General features: G+C 35.6%; 1 protein-coding gene across 2 annotated transcripts in view; it reads right to left on the minus strand.

The window, feature by feature from the left end:
* The window catches only part of LOC145261030 (CTD nuclear envelope phosphatase 1-like), a 178,544-nt gene that overhangs the window by 114,594 nt on the left and 43,440 nt on the right, over positions 1-20,510 (minus strand). The window lies entirely within an intron of this gene.

Consider the following 20,510-nt stretch of genomic DNA (forward strand, 5'->3'; position numbering starts at 1 on the left):
AAAAATCCACGTTTCTCGAAAAGCTGAGGAAATGTTCAATAAAACTAATTTAGATCTCATTTTCTGTCATGGACATTCGATGAAAAAAAAAAAAATTTTTTTTTCTTTTTTTTTTTAATTACCAACAAAATTATATTATGGCTAGCAGAGGTACACGACATTGCCCGGGGCCACAACACACTTCTAATTTCACTATTTTTAGACTCGATGTTCACATCTACATCACTTTTCACTCTTTATCAGAGTATTTTTCAGTCTTAATCTACAAAGCTCAATGAAAAAGTATGTTGTATAACGACGTCTTAACCAGTGTGGCTACGTCATCTCATCCGAAACACTTCGAAATGAATCCCACATTGACATCGATGGCCTAACACCACGTAGTAAAACCCTTGATATAATAAATACGAGTACATCTGGGTCACTCCTCACAAGAATGTGATCGATTGATTAAGCCCTAAATACTGACCGATAGATCAGCTTTGTAGAAACGTCGAAAGGTACACCGAAAGCCTCACGCTTAAGGATATCCAGCTCCAACCACTTGTTCAGTTAAGACGAATCTATATATTAATATGATAGCGTGTGTTATTTTCTGTGTCACACTTACATCTGGATTGTTTAATGGTTATGTACTTCCATTTTTTGTCATAAATAATTTTACCAAGAATTCTTCATAAATTTTGGTTTCGGTTTTGATTATAGTTGATGGCATTCAAATCATTTCATTATAAATAATTTTACCAAGAATTCTTCATAAATTTGGGTTTCGGTTTCGATTATAGCTGATGCCACTTACGTCATCTACTTTTTAAATAATTTTGCCAAGGATTCCTCATAAGTTTTGGTTTCAGTTATAGCTAATAGCAGTCCAATAAGCTATCTTTTAAAAATAATTTAATCAAGAATTCTTCATAATGGCACCTTAGTAATCTATTTTATTTTATAAATAATTTATCAAGAATTCTCCATAAGTTTTATTTCGGTCATAGCTAAAGGAACTAAAGATCATATATATATATATATATATAACTACTTCATTTACTCACATAAATTTAATATATGAAAGTATAGATTTATGCGTGAACTTTAAGTATTTACTTCAAAAGTGCTCAATACGTAGGTAAAGCTAGTTAGTAATTTATAAAATATATATGGCGATTAAGCTACATTGAATATTCTGCGTTTCATCCACTATAGGATTCGTCAGGCTTATGCGCATAAGCCTGACGAATCCTATAGTAGATGAAACGCAGAATATTCAATGTAGCTTAATCGCAATATATATTTTATAAATTACTATATAAGTTTGGGATTCGGTTTCGATTCAAGCTGATGGACCCCAGTCATATAGATATATCTTTATTTTTGAAATCGCAATTTTATAATATATAAAAATCGCTAGAACATTAACTCTATAATAATATGTACGAAATCTGCAAGAATTAAAATATATTTAAGCATATTTTACGACCTGGCTTCGCCGGGTGTCCCTACAAGCTTGGATAAATACTTTTGCAGTTTTAACAAAATAGGTACAGTAATATCAGAGTATCTCCATTTCCGCTGAATATCTACAGAATGCCAACATCAATATATTACATACGAATCAGTCCTCTGTGGAATTGCCACAGGTCCCCTTAGTCACTATATTATTACTCAAATATTTAGCCAGGTTCACTCAGTTACTTCAAACGAATATATCAATTTCACATGACATGTCAAAGGGGAAAATGGTAAGCAGGAGGAAGAAAGTAGTAGTAGGAGAAAAAGAATACAAATTGAAGGGCAAAGAAAAAGAGAGAATAAGAAGAGGAGAGAAAAAGATAAGCAGAAAAAGAAAGACAAAAATGGAGACGGAGAAACAAAGAAGAAGAATGAGAAAGAGGAGGAGGAGATAAAGAAAGGGTAATTGAGGAGAATAAAAGGAGCAGAAAAAGACGAAGAGGAGTAGGAAGACCACTCAGCTACTTCAAACAAAAATATATAATTTTCATGGGATATATCACCAATTAAAACATTGAGAGGATCAGTTGATGACAAGAGAAATAGCAAATTTAAGTCATTCATGAAACGCCTAATGAGAAGAAAAAATTAATTTTTGAGATGAGCATTGGTTATTCGTATTATTTGGATTCATTGGACTACTGTTCTCATCTTGAGTGTTATTTTCACAACGTTTCGGTCGATATAACCACAGACAAGGAAAGGAAAGAAAACGCAAAGACAAGGAAGGAAAAACAAACGAAAAAGGAAAAACAAAAGAAAAGGAAGGAAAAACAAAATAAAAGGAAGGAAAAACAAAAGAAAAGGAAGGAAAAACAAAAGAAAAGGAAGGAAAAACAAAAAAAAAAGGTAAAAACGAAAAAGTTTTCAAAAACAAAGGGAAAAGCGAAACCAAGTACTTTTTAATCAACCAAAGGAAGAGTCTACCAGGAATGTGTAGAGAGTTTGATGATGTATGAAAATGAAACCTCTAGGCAAGTGTGAATCCATAACATGTGTTGTATGGAGAGGAATGATATGAAAATGATGGATGTGTAAGTCAAGTGTTTTCTTTTAAGTAGGTACCGGCAAAATGAATGCCGATGCTCAAAGTGTATAAACATTTGACCCCTCCACCTTTACTTAAAAAAAAAAAAAAAAAAAAAAAAAAGAGGAATTAACCAATTTTAATGAAATATTCAGTATTTATCAAATAATGATCACGGAATATAATGAACCAATTATTTTTATTTAAATCTTAGCGGAAATGTATTATTCTGTTTAAACAAAAAATACCTTAAAAGTTATGATTTTCAGTAGTAAATAAAAAACGCAAGAACTTATTTATAAATAAAGCATCGTAATTTGTAACAATAAAAATAAAATAATTTTTACAGAGACATTACGAAAAAAAGCCCCGAAAGTCCGTATTAATGAATTCGATATAACTCGAAGAAAAATGAATTTCTCGAACTACGGATATTACCATTGAATTAAGCATTGTTTATATAATATTTTCACAAAAAAAAATTATAATTGCAAAAAATATTTCTATTTTTTTTTTTTTTTTTTTTTTTTTTTTTTTTACAGATTTCACAATTTTTATATGCAAAATTTTAATAATTTCCTTGCTCGCAAAATTCTGAAACTTTTGGCTAACATTTTTTATATAATATTGAACAATAATTAAAAAAAATAATAATTTAAAAACAGGAACATAGAAAAATAATTAAATTTAAAAATGGAAAAATTTATACAAACGTTCAGATTAGGAATGTATGGATGCACGTCTGGGAAAGAAAAATATCACACCCCTTCCTCCCTTTTAATTACATGACGTCATGTTCCCAGTCTTTCGACTGCCTTCGTATATTCCGTTTATACAAAATTTTAGTTTGTTGCGTTTTGCGAACAGCAAAATCACTCGGTTTGGAGGCTAATTAATGTATGTTTTGTTCAAACAAGGTGGTTTTTTTTTTATATTATTTAATTCAATATCTTAGGACTTTAATTTACTAATTATCTTTGAAATAGACCCAGAAAACTAATATTTATCTTTTAAAGGATTTTTACAATGAATTTATTTAACTTCAAAATTTAGCTGAGTAGCTCGCCGTGAAAACATTTTTCATCATTTTTTTTTTCACGTGTACAAATATGCTTTTCCATTTGGAAATTAAGTTTAGTCCTTAATCTTTCAAATACAATCAAAAAGTAGTCAGAAACAAAAAAAAAAAAAAAAAAAAAAATGATAAATCGGCTTTCAAAACTAGGTCCCCCTATTTTTGTCCGTCCATTTTTGCCCATACTTACTTTTAAGGGTATGTTGTTGGGGGGGGGGGCATCGCATATAAAGGGCTACTAGAGGATAAGAGTTAATGGGTTGAGTAGATTGTGAGACGCCATGATGATCAGTAATGGTGGAACTTGGGTAGAGTTTGATTATTCAAGAGGATGACTCAACGATAACTTATTTACATTAGATTAGTAAATACCAATGTTACAGTCAGCTGGGAAGCAGACCCACGGAATTGCGTTTCACAGACATGTAGTTCTAAAGATGGTATAGTCAAATTAAAAGAATGACAGAACAATTGAGGTAGCAGAGTCAAATGGTAGCGGAAGGCGAAAGAAAACGTTGGAGGGAGTGATAAGAATGGACTAGAGATGAAGAAGGATAAATAAAGACATGGCCAGAAATAGGTTAGCTTGGAAGACAATTTCTTAAAGCTGTGCAACACATGTCAGCATGTAACACAGTCGTTAAAATCAATACTGATTGTGATGATGATGATGATGCATACACAATTATATGGACAGGATGACGCACACATGCATGCACACACACACACACACGAAAGACTAAAAATGTCAAACTGAAAAAGACAAAGTATTTTTACATTTTTAAGAGAATTCCGGTTTCAAAATAGGAGTGGTGTTTAATGTCCACCAATAAAAATTACCCGAAATCCTAACGCAATTCATCAGGCATTAAAAACTACACAAAAAAGAAAATCACATTTTTAGTACCTCCTTTGTCTTAAAAGCTTCAAAGACAGTCAAGAAATATTTTTAGGTCTCATCTACAATATAAATCTCACCTGTCTGCTTAAATGTATGTGTGTATATCTCGCAAAATTTCGCTAGGGGCGACGGATTCTGACAAGATCGGTATCATTTTGAAGTTTGACATCTCGGATGACAAATATAAAAAAAAACTGGCCAAAATCATTAATTTCTTCACCCTAAACTCCGCCGTTTTGTACAAGGTGGGGTCAATTTTTTTGCTGACATTTTAGCAAATCATCGTTGAATTAACTTCAGTTAATTTGAACGCTTTTGACTTCCGGTCGTGTTATGGCAACATCAGATAAGATGTCAGATTTTCTTTCACTTTTTCTGCCTACTACCATTTTTTTTTTTTAACACCTCTCTTCACCCTGGCTGCCTACTGTTGTTTTGATTCCCTCCCTACGCTACTACCATTTTATTAACACCTCTCTCCACATTCACTGGTTCGAGCCTATCTGTCTACTACCACTTTTTTTTTTTATTGCTCAACACACTTCCAAACACCCAGGCAACGCCAGGCACCCAGGCTAGTATCTATATAATTATAAAACTGTGGACCTTGTGCTCTTGCTTGCATCTTGTCTTCAATAATCGGGCGATTCCAGCAAAGATCCCATCGCATGCAAGAGTAACAGCATATAAGACACATGTAAAACCTGTACTCTTGTAGGACTACAAGATGTTGCATAGTGTCTGGATCATATTTAAGGAGATATGATGGGGACATTCATATTGATGAGGGGAAGATACATTTATACAGTTCTGAAGTGTTTCTTTTTAACACATATAGCGAGGAGAGAGGGTGATCAGTTCTTTTAACATAGAAGGGGAGAGTCATTACTTAGGATGGGTTATACAAAATTCATTAATAACGATGAGACAAATTTCATGATAACTTCTTTATTATCAGATCGACCAGTCGAATGATGATGCCAAAGAATTCAAAGACGTTTCTACATGTTTAATGTTCTACCCCTTCGCCTCTGAGGGGAACCTCCACTGATCATGTCAGCTGTGTCAGACCGACTCTGCTGGTATTCGATCCGGACTCGACCGACTGATCTTCGACCCCAACTCTGCTCATCCTAGCTTCTATTATTGAGAATCCCTTTCCTCTATGACGTCATATGTGTCTCTAAACGTGATAGACTCACATGGCTTAAACATACATTTCTAAAACACTTCTGCAACAAAGAATTCTCACTAACCTATTTTTCAATATATTTAATTTCTATTGTTCCTTCTTCTCTAGCTGACCTTATTTTAATTCAGTTTTCATAAAAAGAATTGAACAATTAAATTCTTTTTACAAACAAAACATATCTTAACTATTTTATATGAAATTGAACAATGCGAAATTCTAACAAGAAAAGGGGACCCTTTTTCTTGCAACAAAGATATGGCTGACGATTAAACTTCCAAATGAGATGATTCTAGCTGCAGCACATTGGATGGAGAAAACTGCCAGTCTCCCTCTAAAGACATCCCTGAGAAAGTATGATGTACATCTTAACTGGTATGGCCATGTCACCTGTCATCAGTCATCCAAAATGATCTAAAGTGTTCCACAGAAATGCTGATGTCCATAAGCCACGTTGTATGCCGCTTAAGACATGGAGGGAATCAACCGATGACCTGACCCTGGTGGGTAGCACAAATGAAATACCCCCCCCCCACGCACACACACACGTGTACATGACAGCACAAAAAAATAATTTTTCTTGAACAACCAGCTTCGAAACCTAGTAGGTGATACCCTTTCCTCTTCCCTGCAACCTCTTTCCCACAGAAGAGCTCCAATCTATGGTCCCCCTTGCCAAACTTTCACAAAAAAAAAGAAATAAAGAAATAAACACTTGACTAGCTTCAACCACTGTCAACAATTTTCCCTATTCTCTATCTGTGCCAAAATCTAAACGTAAATTCCATGAACAAAGCTTCTTTCCTAGAACTGCCTGTGGAACATTGTTCCACTGGTCTGCTTCCAAGCAGATTACAATATGTTAGCCTTCACGTCCAATGTAAACAATTTCTTGTTGAGCGATCCCCTTAAATAATAAAATTCTACCTTTGATGCCTCCATTCAGTCTCAAAAGACAAAGGATACCCCCTGTAAGGGCAGCTACACATGTAATTGTGTGGCAAGGGTTGTGCAATCCACAACCACACCTCTCCTGATTTGGCACTGCTTGAGTCCAGTGGCAAGAAGTCCAGGACGACTGGAAACAATGCCGAGATAAGCAGAGAACACGTACAGCACCTGGAAATCTCAAATGATCACCCATTTAGTACTGACCAGATTCAACATTGCTTAACTTTGGAAACCTCTAGCAGTAACTGACCTGTCAACGTGATTATCTTGTATTCTACCTTATCTACACCATTAACGATTATTACACCACTACTTTCCATTCATTAACTTTTATCCTCGAGTGGCCTTCAGGCTTTGTAAATGGTGACTCCCTTGTAAAAAAAAAAATCCAAGCAGTTCCAACTAAGATTGTATACAAGACAATGAATGCACACATGATGGGAAGGAGGCAAGAAGTCATCTATATATATAAAAGGCAAAATGTGTGATCATCTCGTGTATGTCTTCAAAAGGCTTCCTTCGCACGTGCTCCTGGGGTCGTTACTATCGCTTAAAACTGTGTATATGGGTCCTATATCATAATATCTAGGAATTAGGAAACCGCGTAGCGTATAGATTTATTCACGTCAATTTTTACAAAATTATTGCTATTTTGGCTTCTCGCGTGTTGATTGGGCTTTTTAGTATAAATAAAGTGAAACTAAACTCAAACGGACGTGTTCGCGGCAATGCGCCAGGAACAGACGCTTACGCTGCGTGACTTCTATTTGACCTTCTTAATTAGGTCAAATGGAAACAGCAAAGTTAACTTTTATTACGCACGCCTGTTTTTATAGCTACATAAATAAATTCAAACACGTCTACGCTGTATGTCGCGGTGGCCCGATGGTAACATCGCACATTTTTTTTTCACACATTAATTTCCAACTCAAGGGTACGGCTTCGATTCTCGTACTCACCTACCAAAACATTTTTTTTATTATTATCTAACCCCCCCCCCCGAGTTTTGATTTACCTCAAGACACCCGAGCATCGCCGGGTACCCTCCCGCTAGTCTATATAATAGAAATCCCACTTGTCTGTTTAAATATATGTATGTATGTATGTCTGCCTAAAACATTCGACAGAGGCAACGGATTTTTATGAGATTGGTATCGTTTTGAAGCTCAACCCTTTAGATGACAAATATCGAAAAATTGGCTAAAACAATTAATTCCTTCACCCTCAACTGGGCAGTTTTCTACAAGATGGGTAATTTTTTTTGTGTGTGTCGCCATTTTTGTAAGTCATCATATCGGTTGGATTGACTTCACTTAATTTCAACGTTCCGAACTTCTAGTTGCGTCATGGAGTAGCAGTAAGACATCAGGGTTTTTTTTTTTTCACTTTTTTTTCCGCCTTCGCGTCACAGGTTCTAGACTGCTTTCCTACTACCACTTTTTTTCTCAACACACACCTCCAAACACTCGGGCAGTGCTGGGCACCCAGGCTAGTCTATTATATCAATCTCACCTGTCTATTTAAATGTATGTATGTTTATATATGTGTGCCTAAAACTTTCAACAGATTTTCACGAGGTCGGTATCCTTTTGAAGCTGAATCCTTCAGATGACAAACATTGAAAAATTAGCCAAAAACATTAATTCCTTCACCCTCAATTGGGCTGTTTTCTACAGGGAGGGTCAATTTTTTTGCTGACATTTTTTGAAAGTCATTCAAAGCTCGCGTGAACAACGTCACATAAAAGGCGTTATTTCAACCGCCCGTGACATCACAAACACTAGAATTAAAAAAAAATTTTTTTTTTAGCTCAACACACACCTCCAGGCAACGCTGGGCACCTAGGCTAGTCTATAAATATAAAAGCGAAAATGTGTGTGTGTGTGTGTGTGTGTTTTCGTGTACGTCCAAGAAAGGCTTTTTTCCAAGAACCGATAAGTCGCCTCACAACTTCTTAAAACTTTTTATATCGCGCCTAAATGATAATATCTACGAGTTAACAACCGGGGTCGCCTGTCTATTTAATTTGCCCGACTTTCAAAAGATAAACATTCAACAATTTTCGATCACCGCATGTGCATTAAGCTTTTTCGTATAAAAAAAAGCGAACAGACTCGCAGTAAATAAAACACTGTCCCACACTCAAAGTTGACCTCATTAACTCATTAAAAACGGGCACCTGCCAAGTCGCACTTTTTTTTTTCACACTTTATTATTTTCCAACTGCCAACAATTTACCCAAAAACACACACACCTACAAACACTCGGGCAACGCCGGGTACCCCCCCGCTAGTCTATTATATAAAAGTGAAACTGTGTTTTGTGTGTGCACTTTTTTGTATGTCTGCAAAGGCTTTTTTTCAGAAGGCAGGTGTGTGTGTGTGTGTGTGTGTGGTCACACCATTTCTTAGAACTGTTTATATACTCCCTAGATTATCATATCTCCGATTTACGAAAGCAGGTCGTCTATCTTCTATTTGAGTGACTTTTATATTATAAAATTCCCGCTATTCTGTCTTTTTGCATGTTTGTTCAAGCAAAGCTAAAAATCGAAAGCAGTGTTCTTGGCCTTTTGTGCCGGCACGTCCATTAAGCAATCAGCTTTGATCAATCTGGGGAAAAACCCTCATATCAGACAACTGCTATTTATTTGGACACCCCCATTATTATGGGGAGCTGGTTTTCCCCAACATCTTGGGGAAGCAAACAAATATGCAGAAAGCTTCAAGCTTAACTGGCTTGAAGCCAGAACTAACTGTGTGATTTCATTTCCCTATGACGTGATATTTGACCTAGAAAAGCAAACGTTTTCTTTTCCGACTTCGCCTCAAGGTTTCGGGTTCAAGCCTACCTATCTACCAAAACTTTTTTTTCCTACACACACATCGACAAACACCCGTGCAATGCCTGGCACCCCCGCTAGTTTATTATATAAAAGGCAAAATGGGCACGCGCGTTTTTGTATGTCCATGAAAGGCTTTTTTTCACAATGCTTCTCAACAAGGTTACTATTACTATTATGGAGAACTTTCCTTATTCTTCATAGATGATAATATCTTCAATTTACAAACAGATGTCGTCTCTATATTTTGATTAATTTTTTGAAAATTCCATCCATCCAATTCTTTCCCAGGTTTGTCCTTTTTGTATAAAAGCAAAACTGACTGAAGCAAACAGCAGCACCTGGCTTTCCAGCCAGGGACGTCCAGAAAGGCAATTAGCTTTGATCAATGTGGGGAAACCCCTTTTTATCAGACAATTGCTATTAATTTGGACCACTGCCAGAGCTCTCCCCTTTAAGGGGGAGCTGGTTTTCCCCAACATCATGGGGAAACGGATATGGCAGAAACTGGCCTACAGCCAGAGTTAAATGCGTGATTCTTAATTTAAGCCAGACGTTCATTTCTGCACCTGCGTGAACTCATTCACTTAACTATTCATTTCTGCAAGTCAACTTTTTGATTGACATCGCTAAATTAGAATGCGTTTCACTTCCTGCCGCGTCATAGCGTAACGGTAAGATGTTAGGTTTTCTTTTACTTTCTTTTCCGCCTTTGCATCACGGGTTCGAGCCTGCCTGCTTACTACCACTTTTTTTTTTTCACGGCTCAACACACTTTTAAACAGCCGGGCAATGCCAGGCACCCCTGCTAGTCTATTATATAAAAGGCAAAATGGGTGCACGCGTTTGTGTATGCCCAAGAAAGGATTTTTGGGGGGGGGGGGGGGGTTCTCGACAAGGTTACTATTTTGGAGACGTATCCTTATACTCCCTAGATTGTAATATCTCCGATTTGCAAACGGATGTCGTCTATCTTTTATTTGATTGAGTTTGAAAAAAAATCCCTGGTTTCCTGTGTTTGTTTGTCTTTCTCGTATAAATAAAGCGAAACTGATCAAAGCAAATGCAACTGCCTGGCCTTCTTTGACGGGAAGTCTTTAAGGCAATTAGCTTTGATCAATGTGGAAGAAACTTTATATCAGACAATTGCTATTCATTTGGACACTGCCAGAGCTCCCCCTTTTTTGAGGGGAGCTGGTTTTTCCCAACATCGTGAGGAAACAAATACGGCAGAAAGCTGCAAGCTTAACTGGCCTATAGCCAGACTTAAGTGTGATTTCATTTCGCTATCTGCTATGGTTGACATCGCTAAATTTCAATGCTTTACACTTCTGCTCACGTCATGAAAGAAAGCCTGACATCTTACCGCTGCGCCATGACGCGAGTGGAAGTGTAAAGCGTTGAAATTTAGCGATGTCAACCATAGCAGACAGCGAAATGAAATCACGCACTTAAGTTTTGCTTTAACTAAGTATTGGTGTTAAAAACAATTGAAGAATTTAGCAAACACATGCAACGGAGTTTTAAAAAAAAGGGAAAAGAAAAAAAGGAAAACGCATTTCAACCAAAAAGCAAAAAACTTGCATCCAAGAGAAACTAGATATTTAAATGGAAATTCACCCCCCCCCAACCAATTTAAAAAAAGAAAAAAAAAAAAGGAGGATGTTTGTTAAAGAGCATAAAACTTACATCACTGCTGAGATCAATGATATATACTATCCCTGCTGCGACCCTGTTTCCTCTGGAATATATGATCTGCTTGAATTAGATCTGCTGTCTACTCACCTACAGATTATTTCATGGTTATTGCCCTGCCACAATGCTTAAATACTTCCCTGTGCTGCGGCTGAACAGATCGAATCTGCGACGATATACATTCACATTAGAGACCCTCTGCATAATCAAACTGGTGTTTGCTCAGAGATGTAACAGTGATCACCTTTTGTATTGTTCTGCAGTCCTGAACATGCTGCCTCAGAATTGTGAATGAACATGTATCACCACCACATTTTCAGAGTTTTGTATTGTCTAACTATCGTGATATTCCTAAGTTTTATGCATTCTATAATTAACATAGTAGCCTTCGTTTATCGCTAATGATTTTATGACCATGGCTTAATAAATGAGGGAAAAAAAAATGTCTAGAAAGGCTTAAAATGGCAGAAAATTATGGTCGATATAAGAAGAAAAAAAACTGAAAGCGAAATTCTACATATACAGGATGACAAAAAAAAAACAAACAAAAAAAAAAACAGGACATTCAATTGTTTTTCTGAGCATTTTACAGTCAACGGAGTCAATGTGTGTGTATATATATATATATATATATATATATATATATATATATATATATATATACACACACACACACACATATATATATATATATATATATATATATATATATACATATATATAGGGTGAGCCCAAAAAACAGAGGACATTTTACAGTCAACGGAGAAAGAAAGGCCAAAGACCCTAGTTTTTTGATGTGATGTTTTGAATATAATAAACTAGTTATGACCAAAGTTTCATTTCATTCGGAGAAAACACTAACAAACAGGGCCTAATTATAGTTGGGGTCCATTTTTTGGGGGGGTCAGCCTGTATTATTTAATTGGAATTCATCATTGAGACCAGTATTATTAATTTATTTATTTCAGACTATTTTTCTCATCTTCCTTAGATGTTGTTTCACAACGTTTCGGCCAACTATTCCTCTGGCCTTCATCAGGTGATAACCGTGACAGGATAGGAACTCCGAATCTCCTAACTGCATTCTCAGCAATTACTGCCATCTATAGTTGTTGTCACTACGTGGCGCAGTGGATAGGGACGCTGAATCTCTACAGTTACAGGTGAGAATTGTCTGCAGATAGCGGTTTCAATCCTACCCAAAACCGGCCAAAACCTGGTGAGACAACAACAACAACTATGGATGGCAGTAATTGCTGAGAATGCAGTTAGGAGATTCAGAGTTCCTATCCTGTCGTGGTTATCACCTGACGAAGGCCAAAGGAATAGTTGGCCAAAATGTTGTGAAACAACAACTAAAAAGATTAGAATAATAGTCCGCAATGAATAAATTAGCGAAATTCTACATGTCCAACACAGTAATTGGTTGTTTTGGTCGGGTTTTTTTTTGGGGGGGGGGGGGGGCATATCAACCCTTTTTGAGATATTCAATGAAAAGCTAGTAATTTTGGATAAAGTTTTTAGCTTCTAGTTCTTTATATGTCAAATATTTATTCGTAGTATTTGGTTCGGTTGCTTTGTCAAATAAAATTGTTATTTTTGCAGAACATAATTGAGTTTTGCAAAAGGAAAAGAAAAAAAAACAAAAAAAAACATCAATGTTTGGTATGTTTTAGGTCGGAAAACCAGTATTTTTAGACTGGTCTTAATCTAGTAGCAGCAGAAGCGCAATACCATAAAAGGAAGCGATTAAACTGGTTTGGCCATGTTTACAAGCCTTATCAAGAAGGCCTTCCTGGGAAAATACCTCTCGGAGACCACATAAATGTTGAGTGGATAAAATATGTGAACTTATGGAAATTCAGCTGCTAACCTTGGAACGAAATGCCCATGAAAGAGAGTGATGGGAAACTTTCACAAATGAATATCAAATGTGTTACGATTAATTAATACCTCATAGCCGCTGAAACGAGAATTTTATTCTTTACTAGCAAGGAAGTCTGACGTTGCCCGGGATTGAATGAGGAACAACAAATGCTCCACACCATATTTTTATTGTCATCAAAATCAGTGAAATTGTCCATTTATCAATCAAATTGATTGATTGCCTGTTATAGTCAGGGACACCGCGGTGCACCGGAAAGAAGCTTCATATACCTCCTCGCAGTGACAGTCCACAATACATCGTAGTCTATATTTCACTGTAGAGAATTTGCTGATTTGATAAAATTATTTTTGTATATAACTAGCCTGGGTGCAGGTGTTTGGAGGTGTGTGTTGAGCAAAAAAATAAAAATAAAAAAGTGGTATCAGGCAGGCTTGAAAATGTACCGTGAAGAAAGAAAAGAATGTGAAAAATAAAAAATAAAAAAAAGCGTGACATCTTTGCCGTTGCATCCATCGTGAAACCGGAAGTGGCAAAGGTTTAAATTAAGACTAGTCAATCGAAAGGGGATGACTTTCAAAAATATTGGCGAAAAAAAGCAACCCCCCCCCCCTACCTCCCGCTTTGTAGAAAAGTGCCCAGTTGACGGTGAAGGAATTAATGTTTTTAGCCAATTTTTCGATATTTGTTGTCCGAAGGGTCGAGCTTTAAAACCATACCAATCTTGTGAAAAGCTGTCACCTCTGTCAAATGATTTAGGCAGACATACATATATACATACATTTAAACAGACAGGTGAGATTTATATTATAGATGGCTTGAATTAAAGTCTAAAATGCAAAAGTCAATTATCATGGTTTAATTGAGTTCTAAACAAAAATATTCATTTCAAACGCCCCCCCCCCAGTCTTATCCAAGAACCTACTGTTGATTTTATAAAATATAATTAAATTTTTAAATGCAAAAGTAAAGTGTTATGGTTTGTGTTCTGTTTCAATTGTGTTCTGATCAGAAAGATTCATTTTAAACTTGTCCCTGTCTTATCAAAAAACCTACTGTTGATTTTATATGCCAGGCCCCCCCACCTTTTTTTTTTTTTTACATGGTGGTCACCACTTATCAAGGCCCGGAAGCCACTCAGGGATAAGGGTTATTGCAAGTACGGTACATTAGTGTGGAGATTTGATGAAGTGTTTACTTAAAGGGGCGGTTCATTAGGAATTTGTTAACGTTGGACTTGAAGACATCCAGGTTGTAGTCAGGTGGGAAGCAGGCACACGGAACAGAGTTCCACAGGCGTGCAGTTCTAAGAAAGAAGCTTTGTTCATGGAATCTACGTTTTGATTTAGGCACAGATAAAGAGTGGGGAAAATTTTTCACAGTGGATTCAGCTAGACGGGTGTTTTTTGTGAAAGATTGGCGAGGGGGGGGGGAACCAGAGATTGGAGTTCAGACGAGCACCTGCCATGGAAATAACGATAAAACAAGGATAGGCTCGCAACGTCTCTTCTGTGGGAGAGAGGTTGCATGGTAGAGAAAAGGGCATCCCCCACTAAGCCACGAAGTCTATTTTGTACTCTGCCAAGGCAGGATAGGCTGTTTTTAGCAGCTCCTGCCTAGCTGCTTGTGTGGTAAAACTTTTCAAATGCATTTGTGATGTTAGGCTTCATAAGGGTGTTAAATTTGTTCAAAATCGGGCTGTTCCTTCTTTAATCAAATTTTTTGGATTATTGATTATCAATTTTAGATACTTATCAGAGACATTCCGATACAATACATTTCTAAGAACACTCCCAGACACAAAGTAAATTTGTATGAAATTTCATAAAAATCCACCCAGCTGTTTTGGAGTCCATGGGAAACAAACACACACACTTCTATTATATAAATCTCAGCCGTCTGCGTGTGTTTGTATGTCCACTAAAAACTTTTGTCATCCGCATCGAATAGGCATGAACCTGGTATCGTTAGAAAGAGGAATCTCTCTGACAATATCAAAAAATTAGAAAAGGCACCAATTATTTCATGTAGAAATGTCATTTTGTTTGAAGGGAAGGTCAGGTAAAACTTTAATCACGCATGCGCAAACGGTCGATTCATTATTTCACTTTATTGAGAAAAGTGCAAATAAACAAACGGACAAATGATTTTTAGGCAATTTTACGCCTATAATGGCCCCTGAGGGGGAAACCAGAATTATTATAGAAAATCCGTTCTGGCAGAAATTTACTTTCACCATGACTAATGTTCGTGCAAAATTATTAAAAAATCCAAAGTGTGGTTATTGAGAACGGAAGTGAATAATTAGGTCCAATCCACCCTTTTTCAAAGGACCAATAAACTTTTTATTAATAATATTTAATGAATAATATCCCCTAAATTTTGAATAATTTCAACCTTTAGTTTTTAAAACTAAAATTCATAAGCACGGTTATAATTATAAAGGATTAAATATGGCACTTTAAATATTGTTATATCATCATCGGCTTAAATTTACTTCAGCTTTCTCTTCCAAAAGATGCCAATATATTTTTAATAAGCTTTTTATGAATCTTATGATTTAAGATTTTTATTTCTTTTTCCACCACTCTTAAATCCAAGAAAAAAAAAATCTTTTTTTTTTTTTTTTGAAGAACATATAAACTGTCTCTGATGAGTTGTTTAGTGTTCTTCCACCATTCAATGAAACATGTGTAAGACAATAAAATATTCTAAAAGAATAAATAAATATTTGGCTTCGGAATGTTCATTACTTATATATATATTAATAATTGTTTGAGGACATAAAAATGATACAAAACTCTTGCTTGATGCATAAATTTTATCAACAGAGTATACCCCTCAAGATAAAAATATTCTACTAGAAATCAACATAGATAAGTTTGGTTGTTTCTGTTTTACAGCATATCAACCATTTTTGGATTATTTAATGTCGAATCCAATAATTTTAGAAAAACCTTTTTTTATATCTTCAAATATTTATTCATCGTATTTGGTTTGGTTGTTTTGTAGGAGAAAATGTTTTCGTTTTTGACTTTGAAGACCATGACTGCATTTTGCAAAAGGAAAAGGAAAAAAACAAAACACTGACATCAATGTTTGGTGTATTTTTAGTCAGGAAGTCAGTGTCTTCAGACAGTATCTGATAGTGCCGGATGCCTAACAGATATTACTATTTTGGGCCAAAGTGGATCTGGGAGCAATAGTAATTAAGGGGCAACTCCACATTTACCACAGCATCCAAATGAGGCCTCAGCACTTGATATCTTTTAAGGTCATACCCAAGACAAGCATAGATAAGATCATCATATCTACAAAATGTCATGTTCCTGGTTATATACGGCATAATCACATTGACACACGGTTCTCGTCAGATTATCGAAGTTAAGCAACATTCAACCTGGTTAGTACCAGATGGGTGACCATTTGAGAATTCTAGGTGCTGTATGTGCTCTCTGATTATCTCAGCATTTGTTTCCAGTCGTCCTCTACAGACACTTCACTTGCTTCTGGTATTTAACAATGTCGACTCAGAAGAAATGTGGTTGGAGATTGCGCACCTCCTGCCACAAAAATTTCACACGCAGGGACCCCTTTGTGGGTATCCATAGTCTGTCAAACACTGCAGGAGCCCATGTTCCTGGGTCTAACAGTTTAAAAGTCGTTGGCGAACACAGAAATAGACATCTAATATCAGTACACACATCACATCTCAGAAAGAAAATGCAAACTCAATATCGACATCATTCTTCCCAAATTTCAAGTTCCTAGGTCTAACAACAGCATAAAACTAGTTAGGAGAGCCAGACAGAAGTCTCTCTTATTAATATAGTTAATCTAATGTTGTTTTGTTGTTTACTTACATACTTCTACAATGTGCAATGACAGGAGGAGAGCAAACAGGTTGGCCTTTTTATGTTTTGATTGTACATTGCTCTACTCTGGCTTTGTGCCAGACGAAAACGAAGATTACAATGGAATAAGAATACAAACAACGGTAAAAAAAAAAAAAAAAAAGACAATAGAATGCAACGGCGCCAAAAAAAGATCCCAAAAAATTCTTCAGAATCTAGAACACAGCGTGCAAAATGTCAATGTAAAAAAAAAAAAAAATTAAGTTACTGCCAAACCATCGACACACAAAGAAAAAAAGATCTATAATGAGTTTGCATAAAAAAAAGAAAAGTATTATCATCAGTCGTATTATTTGGATTCTTTGGACTACTAAGTGTTATTCTCACAATGTTTTGGTCGATGTAACCTCCGACCCTATGGTTGGAGGTACTATGTTTTAGAATTTTTTATATACTCCCTAGATTGTAATATCTACGATTTGCGAACGGTCGTCGTCTCTACATTTATTTTGAGCTAGTTTAAAAAAGAAAAAAAAAAAAAAAACCAACCTGGTTTCCAGTGTTTGTTTGTCTTTCTCGTATAAGTAAAGCGAAACTGAATCGAAACGAAGAAATTCGCTGGCCTTCATGGCTGGCATGTCTTGAAGGCAATCAGCTTTGATCAATGTGGGAAAATCCTTCATATCAGACAATTGCTATTCATTTGAGAGCTCCCCTTTTTAATAAATGAAAGGTCGGACAGCTGAACTGGCCTTCAGCCAACCTTCATTTCTGCACCTTGCAAGTCCACTTTTTTTAAAGTCCACTTTTTGATTATCATTGCTAAATTTGAATGTTTTTCACTTCCTATGGCTTTGTAGTAGCGGTAAAATGTCAGGTTTTCTTTCACTTTATTTTCCACCTTCGCGTCACGGGTTCGAACCTCCCTCCCTACTAACACTTTTTTTTTCCTTTTACACCTCCAAACAGCCAGACAACGCCAGGTACCTCTGCTAGTAACTTCATAAATATAGGGTGATCCAAAGAAAATGCAACCTAACACACTCTACCTGTCTCAGTGCTGCTGTGATTTGGTTTGTGATGGTCTTCTTTCGTTCAAGTATTAAGGAGAGTAGAAAGTGAAATTTGAGTTAACTTTCATCAGCCTTTTAACTGTCGTTTCCTCCATTTTGTCCTTTAGTCCTCACAGTCCATGAGCGATTTGTTTCTGACAAAGGAGGAAGAATTATTGTTTTCTAGGTCAGAATCTATTCTATCTAACACTTATCGTTGGCAAATTTTTTACCTTGAAGTAGTATGCTTTTAGTTTATTAGATCAAGTAGCTTCATGTCTTGTCTAGAGCAATTTCCATTAATGCATGTGTGCACATTCATCACAACATAACTGAATAATTTATTTACTATTAATAAAATATTTATTGAGAGAAAAATGCAGTGTAAATATAAAATTAGATTTCAAATAATTATGAATTTAAATCCATCAGAATGCATTTCAGAATAATCGTAAACAAGCGAACTAGTTTGATCTTTTGTTAATAGGGCTCTACGGGCAAATCTATCTTTAATCGACATTTGACAACTAAATATTTTCATTTACTAGCCAAATAGAAACGTTACTAGACAAACCCATATGATTTTTGGAATATGACATCTTCATTCCGTGATTGTATGTACATCATAAAGAGTTTTCTATAATTTTTTTTTTTTTCTAAATAAGTGTAATTCTAAATTTGCACCAAATTTATATTGAAACTTGAAGATATAAACATTCAAAATTCTTCAGATGTTTTTCAACAACCTTCATTTAAAAAAAAAAAATTATATATTGTTCTATTAAACCTTTTTATTGTTTAAATAATTTGACTTTACTCTATTTTTTTTCTTTTTTAAATAAAGTTTGAAAAAGAAATTTTTCACTCAGTAATGATTATCAGTGAAAAATAAATTACAAGATAAGCGTTTTATTTCTAGTTTCTACTTGAAAAAAAAATCACTCACAAATGCGACTGCTTCACTCCCCTGGTTAATAGTTACAAAAAAAAAAAAAAAAAAAAAAAAAAATGAATTACTGACCTTCAAAGTTTGAAAGGAATTTGGTAAAATTTAAATCAGTGTTTCTCAACGGGATGGTGGAGGTGCACCACAAATTAGCAAACAAACTGGATTCAGTGCCACAAAAAATACAATGTGTATCGCTCACTGCTACAGAAAGGTCATGTTGGATGTTCTTTTTGCTATTATGTTAGTATTAGTTATTATTGTTAGTATGAATGCAAATTTGGAGTCAGACATTCTTTTTAAAAGGGGGTGGGGGCATCATTCTGATACATGATAAAAGAGGTTCAAGGAGTAAAAAAAAATCTTTTTTTTGTTTTACAAAGGAGTATCATTTATCAAGGCTTGAAGGCCACTCGAGGAAAAGGGTTAATGAATGTATGATGGCAATGTAGTAATCATTAATGGTGTCGGTTGGGTAGAATTTGATTATTTAAGGGGGATGGTTCAACAAAAACTTTTTACATTGGACTTGAAGGCTACAATATTGTAGTCGGCCAGAAAGCACCATCGGAACAGCGTTCCACAGACCGGCAGTTCTAAGAAAGAAGCTTTGTTCATGGAATTTGCTTTTAGATTTAGGCACAGATAGAGAGTGGAGGAAATTGTTGATAGTAGTTGTAGCTAGTTGAGTGTTGTTTTTTGTGAAAGTCCTTTGAAGTGTTACCATAGATTGTGGTGTCGTCCACATAAATGTCTACAAATGATCTAAGAATGTGATCTGGGAGATGACATGAAGATCAGGAGGAGAGTTGGGCCCTGGATGGAACCCTGAGGGATGCCGGCATTATTACTATGAAGTTCAAAACAATTGATTTAAAGTGCTGAATAAAAAATAAAAATAAAAAATAAAAGTTTTGGTTGTAAGATTCTTATCAAAAGTTTTGGAAGTTTTTTTTGCATGTAATCATTTATATAAATTGAGATTAAAAAACATTTACATCTTTAAAAAAAATATTAGCTTTATAATTTAGTTCAATTATTTAATGACCAACATTAATAATTTAACTTTCAAAATCTAATTTAAAAAAGAAAAATATTTTTGTAAAAACCGGTATGGCTAAAAAAGATAAAATAAAAATAAGTTTAAAACTCCTGAACAATGCTGGGTCGGTACAAGTTCATTGTGAAAAACAGAAGTGGTCAACCACCTCAGCAAAAATATCCTGCTCAGTGACATACAATATGGTTTTCGTTCTGTGAGATCTACAGCTGATGTACTAAATTATATCACTAAGGATAAGTGAATCTCTCGACAAGGGCTTCGTTTCTAGAGTAATGGCACTTGGCATACCAAAGATAGAGTACTAGTCTGGGTGCCCGGCATTGCCCGGGTGTTTGGAGGTGTGTTGAGAAAAAAAAAAAAAAAAAAAAGTGGTAGTAGGCAGGCAGGCAGGCCCGAACCTGTACCGCGAAGGAGGAAAAGAACGTGGGAGGAGGAGGGGGGAAGGGGGGGGGAGTGGCGTCTTTGCATTGTCAAACCAGAAGTGACAAAGGTTTAAATTAAGGCTAATCATTTGAAAAGGGGGG

This window comes from Euprymna scolopes, chromosome 37 (assembly GCF_053919585.1).
Source record: "Euprymna scolopes isolate OS-2025 chromosome 37, ASM5391958v1, whole genome shotgun sequence".
Classification (NCBI taxonomy): Eukaryota; Metazoa; Mollusca; class Cephalopoda; order Sepiida; family Sepiolidae; genus Euprymna; species Euprymna scolopes.